This window comes from Cricetulus griseus, chromosome 4 (assembly GCF_003668045.3).
Source record: "Cricetulus griseus strain 17A/GY chromosome 4, alternate assembly CriGri-PICRH-1.0, whole genome shotgun sequence".
Taxonomy (NCBI): domain Eukaryota; kingdom Metazoa; phylum Chordata; class Mammalia; order Rodentia; family Cricetidae; genus Cricetulus; species Cricetulus griseus.
The window spans coordinates 137859351-137871546 of NC_048597.1; positions in this window are offsets into that span (position 1 = coordinate 137859351).

Below are 12196 nucleotides of genomic sequence, written 5' to 3' on the forward strand. Positions count from 1 at the left end.
AAACCATAGTATTTCATCCAGGAGCTGTGGTGCATATTTATAATCTGAGCTCCTAGGGTGGAGGTAGGGTGATCAGAAACTCAAGGTCATCCTTAACTATATGGTGAGTTACAGTGAGTTTGAGATTAGCCTGAGATACATAAGCCCTGTCTAAAGGGGGGTAGTATACAAACTGGATACAGCTCAGTGGTAGAGCAGTTGCTTCACACACATTAGGTCCTTTGTTCAATTTCCAAAATTTGAAAAAAAATAAGGAAGGGGAAAAGACAGAAGGAGGAGGGGAGAGGGAGAAGGTATTCCTAAGCATCAGAAGTTTAATATCAATTCCATGCCCCTCTCTCCTCTTCCCACAGAAATCCCAACTGGTATCCATAATTTCAACAGAAAATTTATAAACCATTATTTTCCTTAAATTTAAAAGTATGAAAAGAACCAAAAAAGTATGATCAGGGATATACACATGTGCTAATTTATATGAAGATTATCTCCTTTGGTCAATGGTGTGTTTGAAAAAAATACAAATTTTTACAAAAAAAAAACCCCACCCTGATTATTGTGATGGTTTGCCTTTTAGCAGCCTCCCCCTCCCACCAACACCCACCCTTTGTCAAGGCAGAAAACACTATTTATTGCTAGGAGGGATTGTTCTACATTGCCTTATTTACAAAGCAAACATAGTACTTTCATGCAAACTATCCTCATCATGTAACCTTCAGCGCTTGGCTTCTCAAAATATTCAGCTTCATTAAAACCAGTGACATCATCTCCTGAGGTATATGACAAATTCATGTTTAAAACATGTCGATGGGCCGGGCGGTGGAGGCGCACACCTTTAGTCCCAGCCCTCAGGAGGCAGAGGCAGGCAGATCTCTGTGAGTTCAAGACCAGCCCTGGTCTACAAGAGCTAGTTCCAGGACAGACTCCAAAGCCACAGAGAAACCCTGTCTCGAGAAAAACAAACAAACAAACAAAACTCATGTAGATGGAGTTTCTGTCCTGTCAGGTCCCACAGCCGTTTAGTCCCAAACAAACACAATGAGGCTTATATTAATTATAAACTGTTTGGCCAATGGCTCAGACTTCTTATTGGCTAGCTCTCTCTTAATTATTAAGCCATTTTTATTAAACTATGTATTGCTACAAGGCTGTGTGGCTTACCCATAATGCTCTGGCATGCTACTCCTTTGGCAGCTACATGACTTGTCTCTCTTGACTCTTTCTTCCTCTTCCCCAAATTCTCCCAGTCTAGTAACCCCACCTATACTTCCTGCCTGGCTACATCCTGCCTATCCATTGACCAAAACAGCTTTATTCATCAACCAATAAAAGAAACATATTCACAGCATACAGAAGGACATCCCCCATCAAAAACACATTAAAATTGCGAGTTTCCTTTACTTTTCCGTGTGTCTACCTATGGAATTAGAGAACTTTCTTAGTTTTCTTTCATTAATACCTTCAGAGTATTTACTTATTAGCTGGAGTGAGTAATTAGAACATGTCTTTTGATAATATAGGGCATGGGCATGTTACCAATCAAGTGATAAGGCTCTGAGTAGGTAGGACTTGGTTGTCACATGCAATTATCTTTTGTTTTGTTTTTCAAGACGGGTTTCTCTGTCTCCTGGAACTCACTCTATAGACCAGGCTGATCTCAAAGTCACAGGGATTCACCTGCCACCTGTTGGGATCAAAGGTGTGAGCCACCACGCCCAGCTACATGCATTTATTTATCATAATACATCTTGTTTCTATACATCTTTTCCTGCAGCTTTCTTTTCATGTCTCTTCATTACTTTTTCTAATAATCCCACTTAGATTCTCTTACCTCTTTTCCATTATACTTTCCTTCTTAATTCAATTTTCTCTGCTTAACATTTAGAAACATTTACTCCAATCTGTGGGCTTTTGTTGTGATACCCCAAGCAGTCAGAGTAGAGGCCTCACTGCCAGCCTGTCCAAAAAATGATGCAATCATGGAGAGAGGACAGACAGGTGGTAACAAGAACATCCAGGCAAATCTGGGCCAAGCTGGGAATCTACTGAGCTAGCCTAACTCTGTAACAAAACAAAAAGGGAGCATGAAGTGAGAGGCATTACTCATTGTGAACTCCAAAAGCAAAAAGAGGGAAGGTGATCCCTGAATCCCTGAGTCTAGAAACAGGGAAAGAGTACAGAGAAGAAAGCCAAGACTGGATTTCCAGGAAGATTAAGTATCAGTGACATGCTCCAAAGGGTCAGGGAAAGGGCCAGCCTCAGTGTGAGAGAGCTTGGCTTACCTGTGGTTTGGCTTTAGCAGTGTGTGGTGAGTGTGAGTGTGCCAGAAGATGAGCCAGGGGCTAGCAGCTGTCAAGAGGAGCACTAAGCCAATGTATTAAAGTTCTGGGCTCTCATAGAGGTACAAAAGGATGACAGAAGACACCATGGGGGTTGAGGAATCAGGAAGTAGGTGGCAGAACTGGCAGAGGCTGTTGTGCCCGTTTAGGCATCATGAATGACAGAGAAGACTGACACAGATTAGTAGTAGTTGTTTGGCAGGACAGACCTGGCAGAGTAGTACAACAGCAGAGAGCTGTTCTACTGTGACTGAAGATGTAGAAGCAGTAATGGGAAAAAAATGAGGCATCCAGGTAGGCCAAGGAGAGAGCAAGCCAAATGGTAGGTAGTGTCAGTCTGTCCAAGTATCCAGCAGCATTCAAACTTTTTATCATCTGTTTTGCATGTGTTTATATGTGTAGGTGAACACGTGTGCTTAGGTGCATATGAACATTTATATACATGTAGAGGCCTGAGGCTGATGTTGGGAATCTTCTTCGGCTGCACACAACCTTATTGAAGCAGGGTCTTTTAATCAAACTCAGAACTTACCCATATTGCTAGTCTCTCTAGCCAATCTATTCTGGACATCCCCTGCCTCCAAATTCCAAGACTGCATTAGAAGTGGGCTATCCCTCCCATCTGACATTTGCATGTGGTATAAGGACCCAAACTCTAGTCCTCATGCTGGCATAGCAAGCTCTCCAATGGCTGACCAATCTCCCAAGCCCCAAATAAGCAAAACAAAATGAACGTCAATATGAGCCAAAGTGGATTTTTTATTTTGTTTGTTTTGAAGACATGACCTCACTATGTAACCTTAACTGGCATGGAACTCACCGTGTAACCCAATCTATCCTTGAACTAGTGGTTCTTGCCTCTGCTTCCAGAGTGCTGGGATTACAGGAATGTGCCACCATGATCAGCAATGTCAGTCTTAATTCTATGCATCCTTGTTGATTTAAGATCTACAACTTAAGGCTGGTGTTGGGGGCACACGCCTTTAATCCCAGCACCCGGGAGGCAGAGGCAGGCGGATCTCAGTGAGTTCAAGGCCAGCCTGGTCTCCAGAGCGAATGCCAGGATAGGCTCCAAAGCTACACAGAGAAATCCTGTCTCGAAAAACCAAAAAAAAAAAAAAAAAAAAAAATCCACAACTTAAATCATACCTTGATTTAAGATCATACCTACAAGGATGACACGAACTGACAATCTAGGCAATGGTGGAGAGGATAAACTAAATGCCCTTCCCCTATAATGAGACTGATGACTACTTTTTATGCATCCTAGAGCCCTCATCCAGTGGCTGATGGAAGCAGAGGCAGACACCCACTGATATACACTGAACTGAACTCTGGAACTTAGTTGCAGAGAGGGAGGAATGAAGATCAAAGGTGTTGGTATCAGGCTGGTGAAACCCACAGAAACAGCTGGCCTGTACAAGGGGAAGCACATGGACCCCAGATGCTGTCTAGGAGGCCAGTACAGGACTGATCCAGACCCCTGAACATGGATGTCAATTAGGAGGCCACTAGTAGTGGGTTATTATTTTTCCCTGATGTAAGAAGGGACTTTGAGAGCCCATCCCACGTGAAGGGATGCACTCTCGGCCTGGACACATGGGGGAAAGCCTAGGCCCAGCCCAGGATGATGTAGTGGACTTTGGGGATCCCTGCCTGGGGAGTGGAGGGTGGATGTAGGGGGTAGGGGGTGGGAGGAGGGGTGGGGGGAGAGGAGGGAGTGGGAGAAGGGATTGACATGTGAAGCAAGCTTGTTCCTAATTTGAACTAATAAAAAAAATTACACACACAAAAAAATCCACAATGGTATCATCAGTCCCCTATGCTCCCTCTGGAAGAGTGATAATTATGTTCCTTCATTTTGCCTTGAACAGTCAAGGCAAAACCATCAAATGTTTTTTAAACAAAAACATTAATAAGATCTAGGTCTTGAGGATATTTAACTGGGAATATTGAAATTCATATAACTTAGTGTTCAACATTCACTTTCTAGGAATTATTTCAAATAATCATGTTTTTATTATCTACTGAAGTAATTTTACTTTAGTGTAAATAACTATTTAATAGTTAATACTCTTTAAATACCAAATACTTATAGATAACTATTTAAATACTAATAATGTTTTCTTCATTGAAAACTTTTAAAAGCTCGTTTTATACTTACATGTGGTAAGTCAAAATTTTAAACATGCATAATTAAGCTTTGGTTAAAAAAACAACTGTTTAGTTCACAAATGAGAATTTATAATTCCATTGTGAAGCCAACTCGTATGCTGCTTTAAGTAAGACTGTGAGTCTGTCAGTGCCGGCACTCAAGAAGTTAAGTCTACTTCAACTGTAGCTGTGGATTTCAAATCTGGTGTCGTTTCCAATTTTTGCCGACAGAAAACTTAAGGATTTTACTGAAAGCAGATGTTTAGAATGGAATGGAAGGCTAAGCACAACCCTAGTTGATTAATATCTTGTTGTACTTCTTTGATATGATACTAACAAATATTCAGTTATCTGCAAGTTGATCTCAAGACTATCTAACATTATCATGAAAGCATAATTTCTTAAATGATTTGTTCAAAGTTTCTATCAATCTATCCTGGCAGCAGAACCGTATGTTAGAGTTATTGCTGTCTGAGTCAGAGCAGCTGCCCTGGGAGTCTTGTCTGAACAGCAAGTTAACTGCTGTTCACAGTAATATCTGGTCTTTCCCACCCTGAAATATACACAAAGGATTTTTGTCATTCTTGGCCCTGGGCAGTAGAAGCAGCAAGGCATGCCAGAAGAACTCTCCAGGCAGAATGTCCCTCCACCTGTTTTATGTTGTAAGACAGACTCCCAAATGTGAGGCGGTGTGGAGGGCTGTTTCTTTGAATGGCCGCTGAATACACCAGCAGGATCCCTGGCAGTGATGCCTGGGCACTGAAGCTGGCATTCAGGAGAGCTAAATAGAGAAAAGAAACTTGAGCAAACCACTTCCTGGAACACAGAGATCCTGAATGAGAAATTGAGAAGCACCAGATTCTCTCTATTCTTATACCAGCCAAGGTCAGATTTCCAAACCCCCATTTATTTGAAGTTTTCCCTTCCAAAGTTCTGTGGCAATGGATGAAGGTAATAAAAGTACTTCCTTCCCTTTCAGAAGATATTAAAAGTTACTGTTCTGTCGTCCTCCTGTTTAAGCTTCTTTTTCCATTCTAAAGTGATAGCTACACCACAAATGAAGCAGAATTGTGGTAGAAGGAGTCATTATGGGGAGATAAGTGACTTGTTCCACATCCCAGGGACAGGTTTTAAAGGGCAGGTATCACTATGCCAGCTTGCTTGTTGCATTATTTCATTTCTCTTAACAGAGCTAGGACTAGTTGGTCTTTGGAGAAGAGAGTTTGGGGCCAGATAATTACCAAAGCCGAGTACTCATTACCTGTGGGGAAGGTAAATTGATAGCAGAGATCTAGCAGTTACCAACCCTATGTTCTCTACCTGACGACTCCTGCTGATAGTCCTTTCTTTCTTTCGTTTTTCCTTTCTTTCTTTTGCTCTTTCTTCCTTCCTTCCTTTCTTTCTTTTGTTCATTCGTTCATTCATTTGTCCTTCCTTGCATCTTCTTCCTCTTCTTTTAATTGAGTAATTAATTTTTATTGTTAGTTTAGTGGATTTATGACAGAATCTCATTCTGTAGCTCAGGCATGCTTCAGTCTTGACTGTCTTCTTGCCTCAGCTTCTCAAGTGCTGGGATTATAGGCATGTGCCACCACACCCTGCTGCTAGCTTCAAATCTAGACTACTCAGAGCAATGACAAGTGTCTCAGGGGGTGGGGCAAACAAAGGCCAAGGATTCCTCTAGTTATTTTCAGTTTCTCAGGAAGCTTAAAATAGTTTGCTCAAAATACAGCCTTTATGTTTTTTTGTGTTTATTTGAGACAGAGTTTCACATAGCCCAGGCTGGCCTTGAACTCTCTCTGTAGAAGAGCATGACCTTGAACTCTTGATCTCCCCGCCTCTGCTTCCAGAGTGTTGTGATTATAGGCATGTGCCACCATGCTGTGCTCCAATTAGTTACACAAAAGAAGTCTCAAACTCCTTGGTTCTTGTTGGGAAGATGAAATGCATTAGTATTCAACGAAGATGTATGCTCAGAAACAAGACTCTTCTGTGAGAGCATCTTCAAAGTTTTGGTGATGAATTAGGAGAAAATTGTGTAAGAGACAGAATTTTCATAAAAGTTTACAAACAGTGGCAGTTCAGTTATGCTCCCTATCTAATCCTGAGTCCTGCGGCTTAGAAAGAGTGTTCTGGGAAGGACTATGCCATGTGGAGAGCCTGTTGTTTACTGAGTGTCTTGGTGCTTGAGTTGCCAGAGGCAGTGACTAAGATGCCATTCGAGGAGACCATGTTGGATCTAGGGAGTGTTCTCTTAGAGCTATGGATTCTTTGGAGAGGTTCATCCAAAGCAAAGACAATGTACATGAGCCTCCACACATCCAAGAAAGGGGGGCGAGAACAACTTTGTTGCTCATGTTTTAGCAACACTAGCAATTAGCATAAAGGGACATTCATTAAATTATCTGACACATTTCATGCCTTATTCTAGGAATATAAAAATGAATGTAAGATTCATGGTGACAGATAAGACTGCCAACACTAGTAGGTCTCATCTACTTTTCCCAGACAGCAAGCAACCAAGGTTACACCCAACCTGTACCCTGGACCAATTTCTTTCCTCCATAGACCTCCAAGTTCTTTAGTTGCTGCAGCTGACTTCCACAAACGACATCCATAAACTACTGTTTAACTTCTGAATGATGTTACTCAAATATCTGATTATCCTCCTGTCTGCTAAGCTGATGTCATTCATATCCTGCAAGAAAAATGAGCAAAGGAAAGAGTCCTTTCCCTGGAATGCCCATCCACCATCTGTCCAGCAAACAGTCTTGGCCCCTTCTCCACTTTCATTGTTTATTTTGGCTTTGTAAATTTCTCCCAGTAAAGCCCATGAGATTTTGTGGAATTCATCCTCAAACCATAAGTCTTGTTTTAGGACAGATGGTAAGCTCCAAGGATGCTGCACTTCAACTGCCGGATGTTAGCACTGTGGGAAAGTGGGTGAAGCTGTATGGGATCTGTCTTCCTCCTACACCTGCATGCAAAGCTATGATTATCTCAGAATAAAAATTCTAAATAAAAATAGGCAAATGTTGCCGGGCATTGGTGGCACACGCCTTTAATCCCAGCACTCAGGAGGCAGAGGCAGGAGGATCTCTGTGAGTTCCAGGCCAGCCTGGTCTCCAGAGAGAGTGCCAGGATAGGCTCCAAAGCTACACAGAAAAAAAACCCTGTTTCAAAAAACAAAAACAAAAACAAAAAATAAGCAAATGTGTCCATCTTTTGATTTTATTACTATGTAATTTTCTTCCTCCTGAAATTACAGAGTAGTCAATCAAAAACCACACAGGACCACCAGCTCAAATTCTTTGGCTTCCATTACATAGGCAGAGGCAGGTATACCAGGTCTTCCAGCATAACAATTTGCTGGTTTAACTGATGTAAGCATTAGGAAAATATGCTATATAGATCAAAGAAGACTTGAGTATGATAGGTAGTCTCATGGCCAGGCGACTGGACAGCTCAGCATTCGTGACTGAGGACAGACTTCTGCCATGCTCTGCCTTGCCTTCCTCAGCATGCCAGTTCTTTGCATGAGAGCTCAGCAACACGGCAGCTTTCACATCGTGCTCCCTGTGTAGCTGTGAACAGTACCACGAATCTCACTTTAACAGTAGGAAACACTTGAAGGTCTTCCATTTCTCTTCCTGCCCTTGTTGTGAAGTTTGTTTGCTGTTAGTTTTTTTGAGGCAGGGTCACACTGTGCAGCCCTCGCTGGCCTGAAGTGTACAGAAATCCTGCTTAGTTTTTGAGACTGAGTCTCTCACTAAACAAGGAGTGTACCGATTTGGTCAGGCTACCTGGCTTCACTCAGCCTTGCTACAGAGGCCAGGGATCCAACTCGGGTTTCCCCGCTTCTACCATCCAAGCCATAGCCCCCAACTCCCCCCAACTTAAAATGTTTCTTTTTTTTTAATTGACCAAGATCAAGTTACAAGAATCTCCCCAAATAGGTCCCTAGCTAAGGAGTACCACTGACCTTAAAAGGAGTCGAAAATAGGGGACAGTGATTATAACTGATTTGGGGCAAATAGGCAGTGTTCTGCTAGTAAATGCAGCAACAGGAAAAAGTGGATGAGCCATTACCTTGGAAAGTTTCAGGCCTGCTCAGAGGTAATAAAGACGGAGCAGGCCCAAATGACTGGGAAGCACACACATTTATAGCCTGCTCCTGAACACACAGTATGCAGCATGAAGGTCCAGCCTGTCAAGTGGGTCTCAAATGCTCCGCTCTGAAGTGCAAGAGTGAGAGGCTGTCATAGCTGAAACCCAGAAAATGTATACATCCAGCAGGAGTAAAAGTTTAGCCCCAAAAGTCACAGGAGCTATGCATGTTATAAACTTATTCTCTAACTCCAGTTCCAAGATGGCCAATGCTCCTTTCTGGCTACATCAGGCATGGCATGCAGAGAAAACACTCATATGCATAAAGACAATTAAGACAAGAAACAACTGACACAGCCGCTATGTCAGACTTAGAAAAATCTCTTTTCAATAAGCACATGGAATGTCTGCCTTCCAGATTATTTTTTTTCTTAGTCTAAGATTACTTTAAAAAACATATTTCAACTTTCTGACATGAGTATAACGCCCAGTGGAAGGATATGGGGAACAAGATGTATCAGAAGATATGACACCATGTGGAAAGTGCAGAGCAATCCATAGTGTAGCAAGGAATGCTCAATGAGGCAGACTGACACTTTTACTGCTTCATCACCCATCATACAGTACATGACAAATAAGGACTCACTAAATTAATTTTCACATATGTTTGTGTGAACACATGTTGTTGGGCTTGTATGTGTGTGTGTGCAAGTGTTTTTGCTCATGTATACGTGTGTATGTGAAACCCAGAGGTTAACCTCATTTGTTCCTTCTCAAGAGCCATCTATCTTGATTTGGGTGTACAGAGTTTTCACAAGAAACTGGGGCTCAGAAAACAGACTAGGCTGCCTGTGAGTTATGGATATCTCCTGTCTCTGGCACTCCAGTGCTGGGATTATTATTACATACAACTACATTCAGGTATTTTTTAAGTTTATTCTTTGACAATTTTAAATGTGTATATAGCATATTCTGACTACTCTCACCCCACCCAGCCTCTCTTTTTATTTTATTTTTATTTATACTTTTTTCTTTTTATTTAAATTAGAAACAAGCTTGATTTACATGTCAATCCCAGTTCCCTCTCCCTGCCCTCCTCCCCTGTCCCTCACTGACCCCCTATCCCATCCCCTTTCTGCTCCCCAGAGAGGGTGAGGCTTTCCATGGCTTTTCATATCATTTGGAGTAGGGCCTAGGTACTCCCCCATGTGTCTAGGCTGAGAGAGTATCCCTCTATGGGGAATGGGCTCCCAAAATCCATTCTTTCTCTAGGGACAAATACTGATCCACTACCAGAGGCTCCATAGATTGCCCAGGGCTCCTAACTGACACCTACAGTCAGGGGGTCTAGAACAGTCCTATGCTGGTTTCTCAGCTGTCAGTCTGGGGTCCATGAGGTCCCCCTTGTTCAGGTCAGCTGTTTCTGTGGGTTTCTCCAGCCTGGTCTCTACCCTTTTGCTCATCACTGCTCCATCTCTGCAACTGGATTCCAGGAGTTCAGTTCAGTGTTTAGCTATGGATGTCTGCTTCTGCTTCCATCAGCTACTGGATGAAGGCTCTAGGATGGCGTATAAGGTAGTCATCAATCTCATTATACAGGAAGGGCATTTAAAGCAGTCTCTTGACTATTGCTTAGATTGTTATTTGGGGTCATCCCTGTAGATCTCTGGACATTTCCCTAGTGCCTGATTTCTCTTTAAAACTATAATGGCTCCCTCTATTATGGTATCTCTTTTCTTGCTCTCCTCTATTCTTGCCAAGACTAAACCAATCTTCCTGTTCCCTCATATCCTCCTCTTCCCCCCCTTTCTTCTAATACCCTCTCCTCTCCCCCCATGATCCCAATTAGCTCTGGAGATCTTGCCCCTTTCCCCTTCTCCAGGGAACCATGTATATCTCTCTTAGGGTCCTCCTTGTTTCCTAGCTGCTCTGGTAGTGTGGATTGTAGGCTGGTAATTCTTTGCTCTTTATTTAATATCCATATATGAGTGAGTATGTACCATGTTTGTCTTTTTGTGACTGGGTTACCTCACTCAGGATGGTTTCTTCTAGTTCTATCCATTTGCCAGCGAATTTCAAGATTCCATTGTTTTTTTCCACTGAGTTGTACTCCATTGCATAAATGTTAACACATTCCCTTTATCCATTCATCAGTTGAGGGGCATCTAGGTTACTTCCAGGTTCTGACTATTACAAATAGTGCTGCCATGAAGATCGTTGAACCGATGTCCTTGTTTTATGAATGTGCTTCGTTTGGGTATATGCCTAAGAGTCGAATTGCTGGATATTGTGGTAGACTAATTCCCATTTTCCTGAGGAATCACCATACTGATTTCCAAAGTGGCTGTATGAGTTTTCACTCCAACCAGCAGAGTGGAGAAGTGTTCCCCTTTTCCCACATCCTCTCCAGCATAAACTGTCATTGGTGTTTTTGATTTTAGCCATTCTGACAGCAAGATGGTATTTCAGAGTTGTTTTGATTTACATTTCCCTGATGGCTAATGATGTTGAGTATTTTCTTAAGTGTCTTTGAGCCATTTTAGATTCCTCTATTGACAATTCTGTATTTAGTTTTTTACCCCACTTTCTAACTGGATTATTTGGTGTTTTGGTGACTAGCTTCTTGAGTTCTTTGTATTTTTTTGGAAATCAGCAGTCTGTCAGATGTGGAACTGGCAAAGATCTTTTCCCATTCTGTGGACTGCCATTTTGTCTTATTGACTATGTCCTTTGCCTTACAAAAGCTTCTGAGTTTCAGGAGGTCACATGTATTAATTATCAATCTCAGTGTCTGTGCTACTGGTATTATGATCAGGAAGTGGTCTGCTGTACAAATTCATTCGAGGGTACCTCCCACTTTCTCTTCTAAGAGGTTCAGTGTGGCTGGATTTATGTTGAGGTCTTTGATCCATTTGGACCTAAGTTTTGTGCATGGCAATCTATCTGCAATCTTATACATGCCAGCATCCCGTTATGCCAGCACCATTTATTAAAGATGCTTTCTTTTTTCCATTGTATAATTTTAGCTTCTTTATAAAAAATCAGGTGTTCATAGGTGTGTGGGTTAATATCAGGGTTTTCAATTTGATTCCATTGGTTTACCTGTCTATTTTTGAGCCAATACCAAGCTGTTTTCATTACTATAGCTCTATGATAGAGCTTGAAGTTAGGGATGGTCATGCCTCCGGAAGTTCCTTTGTTGTTTTGGTTATCCTGGGTCTTTTGTTTTTCCATATAAACTTGAGTATTGTTCTGTGAATGTCTATGAAGTAGTATGCCAGTATTTTGATGGGGATTGTTTTGAATCTGTAGATTGCTTTTGTCAAGTTTGCCATTTTTACTATGTTGATCCTACCTATTCAAGAGCATGGGAGATCTTTCCATTTTCTGGTATGTTCTTTAATTTCTTTCTTTAAAGACTCAAAGTTCTTGTTATACAAGTCTTTCACTTGTTTGGTTAGTGTTACTCCAAGGTATTTTATGTTGTTTGTTGCTATTGTAAAAGGTGATGTTCCTCTGATTTCTTTCTCAGCCCATCTATTGTCTGTATATAGTAGGGCTATTGACTTTTTTTTTTTAGTTAATCTTGTATCCTGCCA